At 57.0% G+C, this 17,135-nt stretch overlaps 1 protein-coding gene across 3 annotated transcripts in view; it reads right to left on the bottom strand.

Annotated features, from left to right (window-relative positions):
- Positions 1-15,579, bottom strand: part of ZFHX3 (zinc finger homeobox 3) — a 101,787-nt gene extending 86,208 nt beyond the window's left edge. For 2 of the 3 annotated variants that reach the window (XM_088136332.1, XM_088136334.1), the window contains exon 1: positions 6,534-6,671. The gene's annotated coding sequence lies outside the window, so the exon portion shown is untranslated. Of the gene's footprint in view, positions 1-6,533; positions 6,672-15,444 lie in introns of those variants that run through there. The other variant, XM_088136333.1, reaches the window with a different exon arrangement.
- Between the last annotated feature and the right edge of the window lie 1,556 nt (positions 15,580-17,135).

The raw sequence follows: 17,135 nt of genomic DNA, 5'->3' as shown, positions 1-17,135 counted from the left end.
AGGAGCACCCTTGGCCACTTGCCCTAATGGTCCTGCCAAGGTTTCTCCCGAGGGGCTCTGAATCAGAGTGCTTCATGGATCCCAGAGAGGGATCCCCACTGGGCAGACCTTGGTAGACACGCTCCCTTTGGAGCACCTGCGCTGAGCCTGCAACACAACAGCAAGCTCCTCTTTGCACAGCAGCCCTCATGAACACCCCTGCCAGGGCACCTCGGTCCGAGGCAGGGCAGCAGCCAGCCTAGGCAACAGGTCTCAGTGGCAAGAGCTCCAAGTCGAGAATGAAATGCAGCCAAGGAACCCTTGGGAGAAACGAGGCCAAAGCCATCCCACTTTGCTCAGGAACAGGACAGAAGTCCCAGAAGATATTACCTGTAGCTCAGGGTTCAACTGCAGAGTCCTTGGTGCTCTCTGAGCTGGGCGGTCTGCCTGCAGACATTTCACAAGCTGACTAGGGAACATCATCAGTGCTGGTGATGTTACCCAGTTGGGTCATGAAATGTCTGCAAGCAAACAACCAAGCTCAGAGAGCACCCAGAACTCCACAGAAGTCCATCACCAAATCAGCCTTCAGTCAAATTAAATGCCCCCATTACCCTTTAGAGAAGCTCCAGCTACAGGCAAGGCAGGAATATCAAACACTACTCCTAGCTGGAAAAGGCCTCGGGCTCAAGCTGCTGGGCCCCCCAAGCGGGGTGGGCCTTGGGGAGAACTGCTGTTCTCCTGCATCTGACAGCCCCCAAATAGTTCCCAGCACCCAGCAGAAGGTCTGCAGCCCTGCTAATCCTGGCTGTCCTGCTTCCTTCGCTGCCACCTGTGAAGTGTTGTAGCGCCTTCAAAACAGGTTGGATGGACTTAGGTGAGGTAATGGTGGAGATGCCTTGGAGTTTTTGAGCGTAGCTGGGGCAAAAGGGACATTTCTTACTGTCTACAGGACAGAGGTCTTTGCCACAACTGACTACCAGAAACAGAGAGGGAGAATGGTTTGGGGTGAGCTGTTCTCCACAAGCAGCATGATAAAGCAATTTGTGCTGAGGAACCTGTTCCAGGGGTCTCCCCAGGAGCCCCACACACCTGCAGACACACTGGAGTCCTGAAGGAAGACCAACGACACCGCCCAGGCCAGAGCCGAGAGGAAGAACCAACCTCGCCGTGGCAGAGGAGGGCCTGAAAGGATGGATGCCAAGTCATTTTAGCATGGAAGGGGCCCTGGGGGCTTCTGCTGGGTGGCCTGCAGTCCTCCTCAGCCTCAAGCTCTTGCTCCTCAGCACTTCCAGTTTGTCAGCATCTGTTGCGCAGGGGGGAGGCAGGGAGAGGGGGGAGGAAATCCCGCCAGACGTCAGCAAGCCCAAAGGTTGACTGGAAGCTCTTGAGCTCCTCAGCTCCCCTCTGCACCCGAAGCGCCTTCTGTGCCAAGCCCGGCACAACCAGGGGCTCTCAGGGGGTGGCTACAGGTTCTCCCCAGCACTGCCTCCAGGCACACCCAGCCAGCCAGTCAGCTGGGAGCTCCTGGAAGGCATCCCCCACCAATGGGCAGCCGCCGTTCGCCCCCACATTTCAAGCCAGTCCAACCTAGAAGTCTGCCAGGAACATCAAGGAGCCTACCCATCTCCTCTGAGGAATGCACACCACCCCAGGTGGAAGGCCTTCTCCCCGGAATTCGCAGAAAAGGTGAAGATATTCTTTCGATTCAGGCCTTTTCCCTTCACGTCACTGCCCTTTCTTCCAGCGAGCCTCTCATCTGGTTCTCCTGCCTACGCAGAGCACCTGCCACAGTTCAAGCTTGCAGCCTGGCCCACTCCAGGCAAATGCGCATGGGCGATGCACCAGCCTTATGCCACAGCGTGGCCTCTGGAGAGCTGCCTTTAGGGTTCGAAAAGAATCGGTGGTACCAACTGAGCTACGGCGCCAGAAGGGCTGGGCCAGGACTGGGAAAACCAAGCTCAGCTCTGCTCTCCGCCATGGAAGTGCCCCGGGTGGCTTTGGGCCAGACGCTCTTTGACCAGCCTGCCTCACAGGGTGGTTGTTGCACAGGACGAAGCGAAGGGAGATTTGCAAGGAAGGTACCTTCGGTCCCGAAGAAAACGGGGGGTACACTCTAGCAAATTGTAAGAACAGCTCATTACCATCCTAGGCTGACAGAACCACCAGACGCCGCCTTCCCTGCACAGAGGCATCCTCGAGCAGCTCCGATGGCCAGGAAGGCGGGGGAAGGAAGGACTGACTGGCCCCCAGGAACGCTGCGGGCGGACCCTCACTAAGAACGATTTTCCCAGGACACGGCCGGCACCATCTAGAAAATGCTCAGAAGGAAAGCCCAGCGGAAGTTTTAAAAATAGCTTCCTCAACAACCCCATCCGCCAAAAATATTCAATACGTGTAGCCAGCTGAAAAGGCTTCTGAAATGAGATCACACCACCACCATAATTAAAGGTGATGTGAAATCTAACTGAGCTGCTTTTCTAGTCAAGAGCAGGTTATGAAAAAGCTGCTTAAAATGGTTCATTATGGCAGCGAATAGAGAGAAATTTCCCAGTTAAAGAGCAGCACTGGACCTGGGTTTCCCACCATGGGCGCCAGAAAGAAGTGAGCTCTGCCACCCCAGGCTCAGACTCCTTTGTGTACCCAGCAAAGTAGGATTAGAGGCAACCAGGTTATTCTGTGGCTGCCGTGCCCTTGCCCTGTCCCACCTGAAAACTCACAGCAGAAAACCAAAAAGTGAAAGGGAACGATGCACCAGCTGCATATTGCGACATTCCCTGAAAAGCTCCCATCGCCATCGTTCTTTTAAGTTGTGGTTGCTGTGGAGATAGTAGCCACTTCATCGGCAGACATCTGCCCTGGGGGAACTTGGAAAAACCTGTGCCCACAGTCGGTCGAGGTCTCTCTCCTGTGCCAGAACAAGCACAATTTCCTCAAATCCTTCGCTGTGCTTCAGTACAAGAGGGTCCATCGATCTCTAACCTTCCTTAACTGGGAGGGGCCCTTCAGCAACCCCCCCAAGCATGGCCCACTCTTCTTCTTGGCAGCGCCAGCTGGGCCTCTCCACACTCCCATAATTACAAGACTCATCAGCCACCTACCATCGGGAAGATGCTAGCTCTGTTTTTCCAGCACAGTAAATGTACAGTTGCCCGTCTGCCTAATTCTTCCCTTTTATGTTTAAAAACACCACCCAGCAACCACATCCTCATAGGGCCTTCCACCTGGCTTCCTTGTTTTATGGCTGCGCCCGTCAGCCGAAACAGCCTTTTCTGATGGCCCGAAAGCCATCCCGGGCCCAGCCTCCCCAGGAAGTGGACCCCGAGCACATGGTGAAGAGGGGGATGCACAAACGCTTCGACTGCCAGGCTTCTCATTCTGATATGAATCACTGTGTAGTAGATGGGATGCTTCAGGAAAATAAGGTTTGAATCCTTAGGTTGACCCAACAATTTCTCACCCGACTCTATTCCTTCCTTCGTAACAAAAAAAATTGTAGAACGTAAACATGATATGGAAGGTTCTAGTGACAGAAATAAATTTTAAAAAGGACACTTCAAAATATGGAGAGCATGAAGTCAGGTCTTCAAAACAAGGTCTTGGCTGATCTAACTAGCGCACCCAGCATTTTTCCATGTGTCAAAACAACAGCCTGGCCCACGCAGCCTGTCTTTCTACTGTCCTTGCTGCCCACCCCCCCCCCCAGTCAGGGAGAATTCCAGTGCAAAGGGGAGTAAGGAAAGGGTCAGCACCATCCCCACCAATGCTTTGGGTGAAGGGAAGAAGCAGGGCCAGGCTCTGTCCGAGCTAGCCCTGAGGTCTCAACCGTCGCACAGCAGCACCGGCTTTCCTGCTGTTGATAAACTGATGGGATTTGAGTTTTTTATCCAAACAGTCTTCCTGAAAACACGCCAATTTGTGATAATCAAGGTTGATCTGTCACATACGAATTCCAAGGGAAGAGAGACTTCCTAATGTTTCCAGGGATTCGCCCACCGTGGGGGGCTCCATACCAGCCACCCGAGGCGAGGCAAGCCGCAGCCTGCTCAGCCCTTAGCGACCCAGGAGGGCCGGATCCCAGGACTTGCTCTGGAACAGCAGCATCCCTGCTTCTCAAAGGGAATTTATTCCATTGCCCCCCCAGTACCCCACAGTCAGAATGGAACCTGCAAAAGGGGAGGGGGACAGCAAGGGAGAAAGGGGAGTTTCAAGGTCTGCGCCTTTGATCCCACGCCAGGCGGCCCCCTGATCGCAGGCCATTCGCCGCCCCCAAGGGAAGCTGGACCTCAGCCACAGAGTTCCCTGGAACAAGAGGCCAGCGCCACGGAGGGGGGGAGGGGGGGAGGGGGACCGGGTTTCCCCATCACGGCAAACACCGAGGCTCCTTCATTCTTCCCTCCGCTCAGCGGCTGCCCTGGTCACTCTCCTGCCTTCTTTGGCACTGACCGCACCTGGCACTTCCCAAAGCCTGCACCAAGCAAGCTGCCGTCTCCCTCCCGCCTTCCCTGCTGATGGGACGGGACTAGCTGCTGGCAGGGCATGGCCTGAGCCGGGAGCACTCTGCCCAAGGAAAGCCAATGGACCCGAAAGAACTGAGGAAAGGATGCCCTGTGCTCAACTAGAAGCAGGGGGAAAATGGGGGGGGGGGCGCGGCAGTGCCTTTTTTTCCCACCGCAGGAGCCTAATTCTGGCCTGGATCTGCAGTTGAATGGAAGTGGTCTTAGAACTTAAAAAAGAGGATAGGGAGGGGACACTATAAAAAATGAAAGACGCTGAGGAGAGATGGACACAATAGGAAACGGGCATCAAAGTCTCCTGACGAACACGTCGCAGGGCGCTCGGCCACCGGAGCCTTCGAGCAGGTCTTGCTCTGCGGCTGCATCCACCGCCTTTTGGGTGGAGGGAGACGCCGGCGCCTGAAAGGCCTGTCCAGAACAAGCACGCACAGAAATACCTGGGAGAAAGGGAGGCCCAGCGCGGACAACATTGAAAAATGCCGTCCACGCGCAGCGCCAGCAAGCGCACCGCGTCGTCCTCCCGGTTGTGAGAAACCCAGTCCCGAAACCTCCCTCGGGCGAGACCGGGCAGGGCCGTCCCGTGGCTGGCGACGCTGAGCTTTTAAGGCCGCTAAAGGGTCGCTTCCCCCAGAAGCGGCGGCGGGAGCCCCGAGGCCGCGCCCGAGCCGCCGAGGCGCCCGAGCCGCCCGCCCCAGAGCGGAGCCCCGCGCAGCTCGCAGAGGAAGGCTTCGGGCAAGGCGCGGGCGAGAGGCCGCCGCCTTCGACAGCGCGCCTCCCCGCGAGGGTCTCCGGGTGGGGTCCTCGCCGGAGCCGGGCGCCGGCCGCGCGGAAACCACGCGCGCCGGCCGCGGGGCGGCTCGGACCGCGCCAAAGGCTCCTCGCCCGCGGAGCTCAGCCCACCGCGAGGCAGCGAGGCCTCTTCCACCGGCGCGGAGGCGGCAGATCTACAACTGTGCGAGCGCTGAGTGATTGAAAGCACGGCAACGTCTTGTGTAACTGAAAACCACAGCCCGGGCACGGGACGGCGGCAGAAAATACGTGGCTCCCGGCGATCTGCCGAGGCGGGGCGCGGGCTGCCCGCGGCGGCGGGGGCGGCGGCCGGGCAGAAGCCCGCTCAACTCCCCGCAGGAGAGGGCTGCCCGGGCGGCATGGGGAGCGGGCAGGCTCCGGCCAAGGCGGCGCTCGCTGCCGGCCGGCCGGCCGGCTCTGGCCAAGACGGCGAGACTCCTTCCGGGCGAACTTTGAGCCGCCGCCGCCGCCGCCACGGAGCGGCTTCGCGGCGCGGCGCGGCGAGAAAGCGGCTCGGCTCGGCTCAACTTCGCGGCTTCCGGCGCGGCGCGGCGCGGGACCGCCGCCAATGCCGCCCCTCGCCCGGCAGCGAAGGGAGACGAAACGCGGCGGCCGCCGCCCGCCGGCTCCTGCGCGGCAGGACCTTCCCGTCCGGGCGAAGCGGCGGGCGCCGGGGACCCCGGCCGCAGCCCAGCCCCTTCCTCGGCCGCAGCGCGACCCGAAGCGGACGACTCCACACCAAGCGGCGGGCCGGGCCGGCCGGGCCGCGGCTCGCTCCGCGGCTCTGCGGCCGCCCTACCTAGGCTGGGGCTCCAGAGCGGCCGCCCCCGCAGGCCGGGGCAGGCTCGCGCCTTGGCCCGCGCACAAGAAGGCCGCCGGCCGAGAGCATCGGCGGGCGGCGCAGCCACGGCCCGGCCACTTCCGTGGCTGCCAGATCGATTATGCAGATGGGCCGATCGATGTGCCCGCGGCCGGCGGGCCGCGAGACGGCCCCGCTGCCACGGGGAGCCGAGGGCCGGCCCGCCCCCGGGCTGCCCTCCGTGCGCGCCGTTACACGGGCGCTGCCTGGCCCGCGCCGACCCCGCCTGGGGCCGCCCCGCAGCACCTGCCCGAGGCGGGAGGCGGCCGAAAGTTTCCGCCGGGGGGAGGGGGAGGGGGAGGGGAGGCAGCGGCCCCGATCCGGCGAGAGGGGGCCGGGCCACCCCATGCAAAGCAGTCCGGGCGGGGCGCAGCGAAGTTGCCACTTACGCGGCGGCGGCGGCGGCGGCGTCTTCCCTCCTCCTTCGCCCGTCCTCCTCTTCTTCCTCCTCGGCCCCTCCTGCTGCGGCAGCTCCGGCGAGACGGCTAATCCCGGGAGGAGGCGGCGGCGGCGGCGGCGGCGGCGGGGGGGCGACGGATCCCATGGAGGCTGCGGGCGCGGCGCGCTCCGAGCTGCAGCCCGGACTGGCGGCGGCGGCGGCGGCGGCGGCGAGACGAGGCGGAGGAGAGGCGCGGAGCAGGCGCGGCGGCCGGGGCCGGAGCCGGAGCCGGGCGGGAGCCGCTTCCACTTGCGCCGCCGGGGCCGCTGCTGCCCCCGCCGCCGCCGCCGCCGCCGCTGCCCAGCAGCAGGAGCAGCAGCAGCAGCATCGTCGCTGGGAGCGGCGGGCGCCCCCGGAGCGAGCGGGCGGACGGGCGGGCGGGGGCCCGGGCGCGAGGGCCGGGCTGGCGGGGCGGCCGGAGCAGGAAGCGCCCGAGCTCGGATCTGCTGATTGGGGTGGAAAAAAACTCTTTGGATCTTTATTCTGCTAATTAGTTTCCTGCAAAAAATGGCTGATTAGTGCAGTGCGCATGTGCCTCATTACCCAGGCACGACGGGAAGGGCTAATTAGCCACCTTCTGGATCAATAAGATTCAGCCCAGGCGGCGGGGGAGGGAGCGCGCGCGGGCGGAGCGGAGCGGAGCGGCGGGGAGCGGCGAGGCGAGGCGAGGCGAGGAGCGGCGGGCGGGGAGGGAGGAAGAAAGAGAGAAAGAAACGAACGGGGGAGGGGGAGGGGGAGGGGGAGGGGGAGGGACGGCCGAACGGCCGGCCGGAGGGGGGCGAGAGGGAGGGGACTCGCGCCGCGCCTCCCCCCGCGCATTCCTCGCCGCCTCCCCCGCGGCGGCGGCCGGGAGCCGGGCTGGGAAGTTGCCGGGAAAGTTGTGGCTCGCCGGGAGGAGCCTCGCCCGGACGCGGCCCCGATCCCGCTGCGGCCTCCGGCGGCGGCGCTGCGCCCCGGGATGGCTCCCGCCGGGGCGGCCGGCCTCCCGGCGTCGGGAGAGGCGGCGCCTCCTCCTTCCGGAAGGCTGGGCGCGAGTCCTCTCCGGCGCCTCGCGCCCGCGGGAGTCGCCCGGAGCCCGGCGCGGGACGAGGAACGGACGCCCTCCCGGGACCCCTCCGGGGCGCGTCTGAGGAGGAGCCGCTGCCTGCCCGGGCGCCGGGGAAAGCGCCCCGCCGCGGCTGGGCTTCCTGGACCCGGGAAACTACCGCCGGGAAGCGCTGCGGCTGGCGACGCGGACTCAAGACGCCCCGCGAAGACTCGGGCCGCCGCCCCCGGGAGGGGCCCCCGACGACAGCCCCAACCGAGATCGCGGGCGGTCCGGCGGGGACGGGGCCCCCGCCGCCCAGCCGGAAGGGGCGAGCGGGCGGGCGGGCAGGCCGCTCCTGCAAGCCGGGGGCCCTGGCTCGGCTTCTCCGCTGCCCGGCGGGTTCCCGCGCGAGTTGCGACTTTCTGGGCAGAAGACGCCTCCGGGTAGGTAGGCGGGCGGGCGGGCGGACCGGCAGCTAGATCCGCTTGCCGCCTGGCGAGGAAAGCCTGTGCCGGCGCACGGCCCAGAGCCGCCGCGCGGGCTCGCGATGCTTGCGTGGGCCGGAGGGCGGCTGCAGAGCGACGAGGCTCCTGCGGAGCGGAGCGAGGCGGAGCGCCTCGGGCTCGGCGTTTCCTGACGCCGCTCCCCGGCCGGCCCTGGAGACCCCGAGCCCCGCCGGGCGGGCCGCGCGCGCTGCTCCTGCCGCTAACTCGGCACCCGGCGCGTTATTTCGACTTGGGACGTTTCTGGCTTAGAGCAAAGCAGCTGCACCGCGCGGAGGAGGAGGAGGAGGAGGGGGGGGGAGTTGCCGCCGTCAGGGAAGCGGCCGGCTCGTTCACGGGAAGCCCCCCTGGATGAAAGACCTGGAGGGCGCAGTGTCCATAAGGGCGCCGGCCGTGGGGATGGACAAGACCCTGCTGCGCTGGGCGGGGGGCCTCCGTCATAACCTCCTGCTGAACCTGCTGCTGAAAGAGTGAGGCCCACCACCCCAAGGCACCCAGCCTTCCTCGTGCTCTCCCCTTAGGAACGGTTGGTGGTCCCCCACTACCCCCCCCCCCCCGCCCCGGGTCAGGAAAACAGCTATATCTTAGTCACTAGGCATGACTGGAGATTTCAGTGAAGGATACTTGCTTTTATCTCTCGCGGTAGAGCAACAAATTTCATACAACCGCTTATGGTAGCATTGTGGCTCTTAGACTTTCTATGACAAAGTGCAAGATAATGCAATGGGAAATGTTTAATTTGCATTTTTGTTTTAATTTTAATAATTTAGAAGTATAAATGACTTGCAACTAAGCAACGATAAATGCTTCATGCTATTCTGGAATTGAGCTCCTGTTGGTTCAGAACGAACGCCTTAGATTAGAGTATTAATGTCAACTTCATTTTATTCTAATAAATATAGTCATTGACCCTAAGAATGCCTGTGGTTGATTTTTAAATCAACATTGCCAGCTAAGTTCAACCCTAAATCTAAACCTGAAATACAGGCTGGAAGCATAGTCATTCTTTCTTAAACCATCCCCATAACTCTAACTGCCAAATTACTAGCTAAGAAAGCGCTTTTCAGTTCTGCCTGAACTGCATCTCATCCTTGGATTTTACAGGAAGGGAGGTGCTGCAGCGCCCCTGCCCTGCCCTGCCCTGCCCTGCCCTGCCCTGCCCTGCCCTGCGGTCATATTCCTGGAAGCCTTCTCCGAAGGATGCCGCGCAAAGCGGCTTCCGGCACCCTGGGGCTGCCTGGGTGGTTTATTTCAATGGACTCTGGGGCAGATGAACAGATGAGGAGAATGGCTGAATGGTGCAGGCAGGAAAGTGAGGCTTCAGATCTCTTCACCCCCTGCTTGCAAGCCTCTTGGGAGAAGCACCGGGTTGCTGAAGTGGCTAATAGAGACGTGGGAGTCTTCCAAAATCCCAGCAGTTCATGGCTTGCTCCGTCAGGGCCCTATGGGCGCCCAGGGAAACAGTTCTGCAGGAAGAGAGGTGAGAACTGCTTTTTCCGGGTACTCCTTGGTTTCTGGGGACCAGCTTTCCCTCTAGCCCTGAAGGGCTTTGCAAAGAATGGTGGGGTTTGGAGAAAGATGGGGAGGGAGAGAGACTTCCAGAAAGGCCTGAGTTAACAGGTCTGCTTTTCTGCCCCAACTAGCTTGTGCCACTTGCTCTGGCCTTGGAGGGACGGCCCTTGGCTTCTCTTTACGGTAGCCGTTCCCAGGCATCGCCGCCCTTGGCTGTCGGACAGAAATGAAGTCCCTCCGGGGGGAGATGGAAGATCAGCGTAGGCTTGCCAGGCTATGAAATGGGAGCGGAAGAGGGAAGGAGATGTCTGGGATCGACTGCTGGCGGTTTCAGCAAGTCCATCCCCTCCCTCTGCTGTATTGCGTGGACGCATTTCGTCCTGCCAGCACTTCAGCCAGAACCCTGGGCAACGCCTGCAGCCATCGGGAGCACCCTGCCTGCTCTCTAGGTGCTGTGTCTCTGCAAATCCATGAGCACTTTCAGAATTTGGAACTGCTTGTTAGGAGTGCTTAGAAGCTGTTTGTTTGTTTGTTTAGAGATGCCTTCTGGGACATTTTGGCACTGGTTTTAAAGTTTATTCCACGGAAAAGAATGCAGTGCCCAGGCTTTGTTTGAGCCTGTCGGAAGCCCTTCTGTGCAAAAACCCTGTGCTATTCCTGCCAGTTCCTAATGGAACGCCAGCCCATGCAGACAGCTTGAAAGCAGCCTGTTCAGCCGGCTCTGCAACAGCCAAAATCATGGAGAGCCCCGATGGTTACAGGGAAGGAACCCACAGTGAGGTTGCAGCCCACTGAGAATGGATTGGTGCCCTTGCTCGTATGATAGCCCTGAGAGAGAGAGGTACCAACATGCTTCTCAGAGATCAAAAAGAAAATACTCCCAGAAAAACCGCAGATTAAAATGGCTGCGTAGGCTTTTGTAAATCAGTGTAAGCAGGATACAAATTGGAGCGAGATGAGCCCTAACCTAAACAATGAGAACTCCAATCTGGTTTGGCATTCGTGTTCTAACTGTAGTATGTAGGAACTAAAAACGAAGCTCTTGATTTTATAGTATGCCTAAAAAACATGGCTTTGGGTTAACGCCGGCACTTTGAATTATGCCAAAAAATGATGCTGTTTAAGACATCTATGGCAACTTTGCATGGTGCATTTTTACAGTATTTATCATAGTTGTCATAAAGAAAACAGAAACCTTTTCACTGCCCATGGGGACTGCAGGTTCACAGAGCAGACCAGTCTGAGGATTTAAAGTCTAGTTTCCTCTTCCACCTTAAAAGCAGAAGATGAAAACCCTCTGCGTTCTCCATTTTGAGTAGATCATGTGCACAGCCAGCTGGGCCTTCAGGGGTTGCCAGAATGTACACAAATTACCAGGTTTGTTCGTGGTTTAGTTGGCACCTGGTTCAGAATACTCGTTCTTGAACATTGCTTCATGATCCTGATGCATCCAGAATGTCAATCCCAAACCATTTGGGGAGTGTTTCAAGTCCAACAACAAATGTCCAACATGGTTTTCTGTGCTTTATCTACAAAATAGGAATGTCAGTAGAAAGAGGCTTGTTGTCTTAGAGAGTTCGAGGGCCTACGGTACCTAAACAAACCATATGCATTCCTGTCTTTGCAAGCATGAAAGATTTCATATTCTCCATGCATCTCTCTATTTTTGTATCCAAGTATGAGGAAAACTATAGTCATCCTTCTAATTTTTCTTCGTACTCAGGATGGCAGAAAAGATTGTCCAGTGTGACTTGCCTTTCTTCATGGCACTTGCTTTGCCTTCAGGGACAGCGTATAAAACTACAAAGGGCTGCTTTGAGAGCTCCTGGAAGACCCTGCCTCCTCCTCCTCTCCCATCCCCCTCGCTCTCTTCTTACTACCTCAACCTGCTTAGAAAGGCCTCTGTTCTGAACTCCTGGTCTGGGCAGAATCAGCTTCACGCGTGGCTCCTTTGGCACATCTGGGTGATTCAGCAGAACGGGCCAAAGGATTCTGCTGTGGATGCTAGAGTGGCACTGCCAAGACTGCCACCTCTTGGCCGACTGGGGGGCGGGGCAAGTGCCTACCGTCAACCTAGCAGAAGCACAGATCATTAGGTGCAAGGCTGTGCTGTCTAGGCCCACGAGGGCTGGCCAAAGGGACATGCCCTGCCTCTTTTCTCTCAAGTGGGGATGGGAAGAATGGGTTCTGTGGGGCCTGGAAGCAAAGGAGGTTGGCTCCTCCTTCAGGCAGGGCAGCTGCAGGTCCCGGATGTCCCTGGACAATTCCCCAGCCCACCTCTGCAAGGGGAATCCATTGCCTTCTTCGTGGCCTTGACCCAGGAAGTTACTCCTGGCTGAGCCTCCCGGAGCAAGTGTGCACCGACGTCAGGAACTTGTTGGGCCTCCCACCCGGGAGCTGGTCTGCAAGGCTTTGTGGGCTGGAGGTGGAACCTAACCCTTCTGATGCCGGTGTCACTGTGGACCTCTCTGAGGACAGGCCAGACCGTTCTCTCCCACGCAAGTACAGCCCTGGATGGGGAGTCTCGGGGCAGATGCCTCTAGAGGGGGGTGCGTTTCTGTGGCACGTCAGAGCAAGTAGATCTTTGCTGGCGGAGAGTTTGTGCTGGTCGTTTTTACGCAGAACAGAGGAAAGGCTCTCCAAGCATCAGATCCGTCTTCACCTTGCAAGATCCCTGTGTAAGCGGAGCCTTAAAGTTGCCTTATTCCAATGTAGCCCTCAGGGCCAATCCGTCAAGAAGTCCTCCACCTGTGCCGATCCTGCCCCCTTCCCTACAGCTGTGGCAGCTGCGCTGAAACGCTCCTAAGGTGCCCAAATGAGGTGCAACTGGCCTGCTTTTCTTTGCAGTCCAAGAAGGGGGCAATGGGAACATCTACACCAACTGTGTGCCAGGATCTGCAAGGCTCGTCTGCTGGACTGCTAATGTCACCGCTGTTGTTGGTGACTTAGCCAACCACTGTATTCCTGCTGGTCTGGGAATAAGACCCTGAACTCAGCAGGGCTTAATTCTGAGTGGTTGTGGACAGAACTATTTACGCCAAAAGGCTCTGAAAAATAGGGAGGCGGCGATGGCAGCAAAATGGTAGGGCAGAGAAGTGGGGGTCCGCAGGGGCTTCTAGCTTCAGAAAGAAGCACTCCATCTTTTGTGGCCAGAGATGGAGGCCATCCCAACAGACTTCAGGAAAAATGGGGCTCCAGTCAGCACCTCCCCCGCCCCTCTGCTTGTCAAGATCTTCCTTCCCTGTTCCTGGGTGCTGCTTCCAACATCAGACTGCAGTGGCCCTTGGGCTGGAGGACTGTCCAGCTTGCCCTTGAGAGCCACTGGGGGAAAGGATCCCAGCGCTTGCCCAGGTCGGTCGTTCCCTTGCTGAATGGTGGCTCTTTGGGGGAAGCTTTTGCTAGCATGCAGATAGAATCAGTCTTCCCGAAGCTTAAATCTGTGTTTCTACATCCTTCTCTTTGGAATGATACAAAGAGGGAAATTCCCAGAAAACCGCTTCAGAGCATGTGGGTATGAATGAAGCATCTCAAAGTAGCTGTACCTCTTCCCAGGAAAACCTGCAGCTCTTTCCAAAATCATGCACCTTCTTGGGTACTTTGCTCAGCCCGCCCTTCCTTCCCTAAGAAGTGCTGATACTGTACCCTTCTTTATACGCAATTGGCCTTCTTAGGTTCTGGCATCTTTCTTCTTCTCCTTGCAGACCAACTCCCATTCCCCTAGAGCCACTGGCCAGAAGGCATTTCTGCTCTGAGGACTAGATTGGGATGATCAGCTGACATCCTTAAACTCGCTGGCTGCCCACACCTGCAGAAGGAAGATCTAGCCTGAAGCAGAGGCCAGCCTGCCCTGCATTTTGCACACTCCTTCCCTGCCATCCTCCTCCTGCTCTTGGGGTGCATTCCAGCCTTCCCATCCCAGTGAGGCTTCTCCTCCCGCTCTCCAGAATCCATAGGATGCTGGCAGCACAGGTGTCCTAACGGCAGGATTGCCCCAGGATTCAGAGGCCAAGAATTTGCACCTGGGAAGAATGGGGTTGTTCCCCAAGCAAAGAGGAGCTTCATCGCTGCAGTCCTGCAGAATGAGGCTAACATTTCCACAGGTTCCACACGAATCGTAACAATATGCCCGTCCCTTTGTGCCCGCGCTACATTAACGTTCAACTTTATGATAATAAAACCGATTTTTAAATCATGTTTAGTGAGCTACCTCCCCACCCACAAGTAGCAAGCCTCTCCATTCACAACAATGTAAGGGGAGCACGTAATTGTCTCGGAAAAGAAGCCTGTGAGAGTGTGGTACAAAATTACAGAAGGGGCTAGCTTGCAGGCTGCCCCAAATTCTTCCCATGTTCGTTGATGCAGCGCCTGCAAGGCGTGCTCCCTTTTCATGCAAACGAACACATTCACCTCCTCAATCCTTGTCCTTTCCCTGAAACCTTGGCAGAATATGAGATGCAGAGGCTCCCAGAAAAAAATAAAAAGCTGCAGGAGGAGCCAGGGGCTGCAAGAAAGAAATTGGCACTAGGGCCTGAAGTGTCTTCCTTGGGCCACAATCCAAACCTGTAGTTTAAGGGAGATGCTCCAAGTCATTCCTTTTCCTTCTGGAAAAGGGGAGAGAAGTTGGAGCATCCTATTCAAAAGTCTTATTGGTCTTTTGACCATTGAGGTGTAGGGGTGTTCTTTGAAAGGGGAGGGGAAATCTGAGACCCTTCCTGCTTGTGCCCCCCCCCCCGCCTTATGGAATAGTGCTCTTGGCAAGAATGCCCCTCCACATCTGAGTCACTCACTTTGAGTCCCCAAGAGAGATTGGCTGGCCTGGTGGGGACAGGCAGGTGAAGTCTAAAAAGGGGGCACTGTGTGCCACACTGACCACCTGAAAAGACACCTCACCCTGCCCCAGCCCAGCTTCTAGCCTCAGGAATGACAGGATCCAGACCTCTCAGCTCAGAGATCCTTTGAGAACCCCTTAGAACCTTCCTGGTGGTGCCAATGAGAGCTACCCAAGGCTGCTCTCATTGGGTGGGTTTCTTGGCACCTTCCCAGGAGAATCCACCATGTGCCGATGGGAAAAGGAAAGAATGCTCCGGATCCCATTCAGACTTGAAACAAGCAGCAGAAAAACGAAGTCCTGGGCACAACAAAAGGGAAAATCTCAGCAACTCTGGAGGACCTGTGGCCCGAATGCAGGTACCACCCACCTGGAACAGAGCTAATGCAAAGTAGAGGGGAGGGACCTTTTCTCTTTGCCTTTATGGGCTAATCTAAGAGAAGCTCTCTTAACTTGGCAACTGGAATTTTCCCTAAAAGGGATGGTGCTGATCAGTAAAGTAGTCCCTTTGCGAACTTCCCTCCCTACCCAGCTTCTCTTCCTTCACAGCTGGAAAGAGCTTTGCAGCAGTTCACCTTGTCCTGCTTCTCTCAAGAGCTGGTCAAACATCTAGTAGTATCACCTCATTCTGGGCCCCCTTCTTCCAGGCCACTGCTGATTGGTAACCCACTGTCTCCAACCCCAGGACCAGCGATCTGAGTAACAGCATCTGTAGGGCTGCCGAGCCCTGCCTTCAGCTGAATTGGAACTGATTTCAGAGAAGTATGGATGACCATCCTGGCCTTTTCACATGTCTCCATAATTGCAACCCTTCCAAAGACTAGTAGACCACACGATAGCTCAAGCTGTTGATACAAGGCCTGCCACAATGGTGGCTTACTCTAGTATGGTACCTGCTCTTCTACAGCAATGCTCCCCTTGATTGTTGGGATACAGTCCAGAATCAACTTAGCAAGAAAACCATGAAAATGGCACAGAGGAGGATCCCTACCTGCTCCTGCTCCCTGTGACCTGCACTTCCATACCCGGCTCCTCCTTTTCATGCCCGTTTGAAATCCAGAGAAGATCCAACAGATCCAGAGGCATCGAGTGATATGGATATTTGCTTTCTGTAGATTGGCTCTTTGGTGTATTTCTGAAGGGATTTGTCAAATGAATCCTCTGACTGTTTCAAAGCATATTTTGTTTCTTGTAAAAGTTGAGAAGTTAAACTGTTTTTGCATGTGATTGTCCAGCACACACTCCATGCCCGTGCACCACTTCATGTAGGCGTTCTGCTAGAACCGTCTCATCCTAAAAGGAAAAGAGAAAACTGAGGCAGCTTCCTACACACGCCGTGCGCAGACCTGCAGCCCGTGACTTGCCTTATGCGACGGCACCTGCATACGCCTCTACCCTCAAGGGAGACACACATTCCAGTCAAACACGGCAACACCACAGGCACAAGCCATAGGCCTTATGGCTACATGTATTTATTTGTTTGTGCACATTTGTTGTGAGTTCTATCCTGCCTTTCCCCCCTAAGAATATTCAAGACAGCAAACACTTTAAAACACATCCTAATTTTGAAACTTTGGTGAAAGGGAAGGTATTAACTCCTTCCCTAAAACTCGAGAGTGCAGTAGAGGTTCAACTCATTCCACCCCTGGGAGTAATGCACCGGGGCCTCTCCACACCCCTGGGCTCCTGCCAAGCTTAAGGCCAAATTCATGAAGATCGCCTGACGGGTCGGGCTTGGAGGCTTAAAACCAACACCCTGTAAATGAGTTTGGAAAGCAGCTGCGAACCAGAGCAGCTCTTTCAGCAAGAGCATCCTATGTCCCTAATCAAATGCATCATTGACTTCTAGCCACTACGTTATGAACCATTTAAAGGTTCCAGATCCACATCAAATGCCTTGTACCTCTCCCCAAGACCCTGTGAAGACCTGGCTCTGCCCAGGCCTTTGGTGAGGGGGAAGGAAAGCCCCTTGTCATTCTCGACACTTTTTTATTTTTCACTTGTTATTAATTTTATTGCTCTAGTTTTAGTTGTCGTGAGCTGCCCAGAGTCACTGGGAGCTTTATGGCATACAGATTTGGTAGGTACATGGGTGGGTGGGTGGGTGGGTGGGTGGGGGAGGGAGGGAGGGAGGGAGGGAGGGAGGGAGGGAGGGAGGGAGATAGATAGATAGATAGATAGATAGATAGATAGATAGATAGATAGATAGATAGATAGATAGATAGATAGATAGAAAAACATCTAATCAGTATAAGAAGGTGGGGGAGGGAGGGACAGCACAATCGGACCTGCAAGGTTCTGTTGGTCTGGCCTATCTCAGCAAAGGGTCCTTCTCGCCTTTGTGGAGTTATTTTCTGGTCTGACCCACCTAGTGGGGCTGGCAGTTGGGCGAAATGTATTTATATTCAAATTGGCATTCTTAGAATATGCATCTCCATAAATAAATCTACATCTACAAATATTATGAAAACTTGCGCTCTTACTTCCCCGCCTTCTATATGCGTTCTTGCTCACACTGCTAGTCCTTGCAAAGAGAATTCATCATATCCCTTTGGCAAAGTTCGTTAAGTTAGACTGAGCCAGCAACTGACTAAGTTAGGCCAGGTATTCAGCCCGTCAGCCGGTGGTGCCACGTCGTCAGAAGCCTTAGCGCTGACAAGTACAACGAGCACATTTAAAGCC

This window comes from Python bivittatus, unplaced genomic scaffold, assembly GCF_059951505.1.
Source record: "Python bivittatus isolate LINGU-HERP-01145 unplaced genomic scaffold, Pbiv_v1 ctg000190_np1212, whole genome shotgun sequence".
NCBI classification, from domain to species: Eukaryota; Metazoa; Chordata; class Lepidosauria; order Squamata; family Pythonidae; genus Python; species Python bivittatus.
Note: the sequence above shows the minus strand (reverse complement) of the source record. Positions and strands in the feature narration are given on the sequence as shown.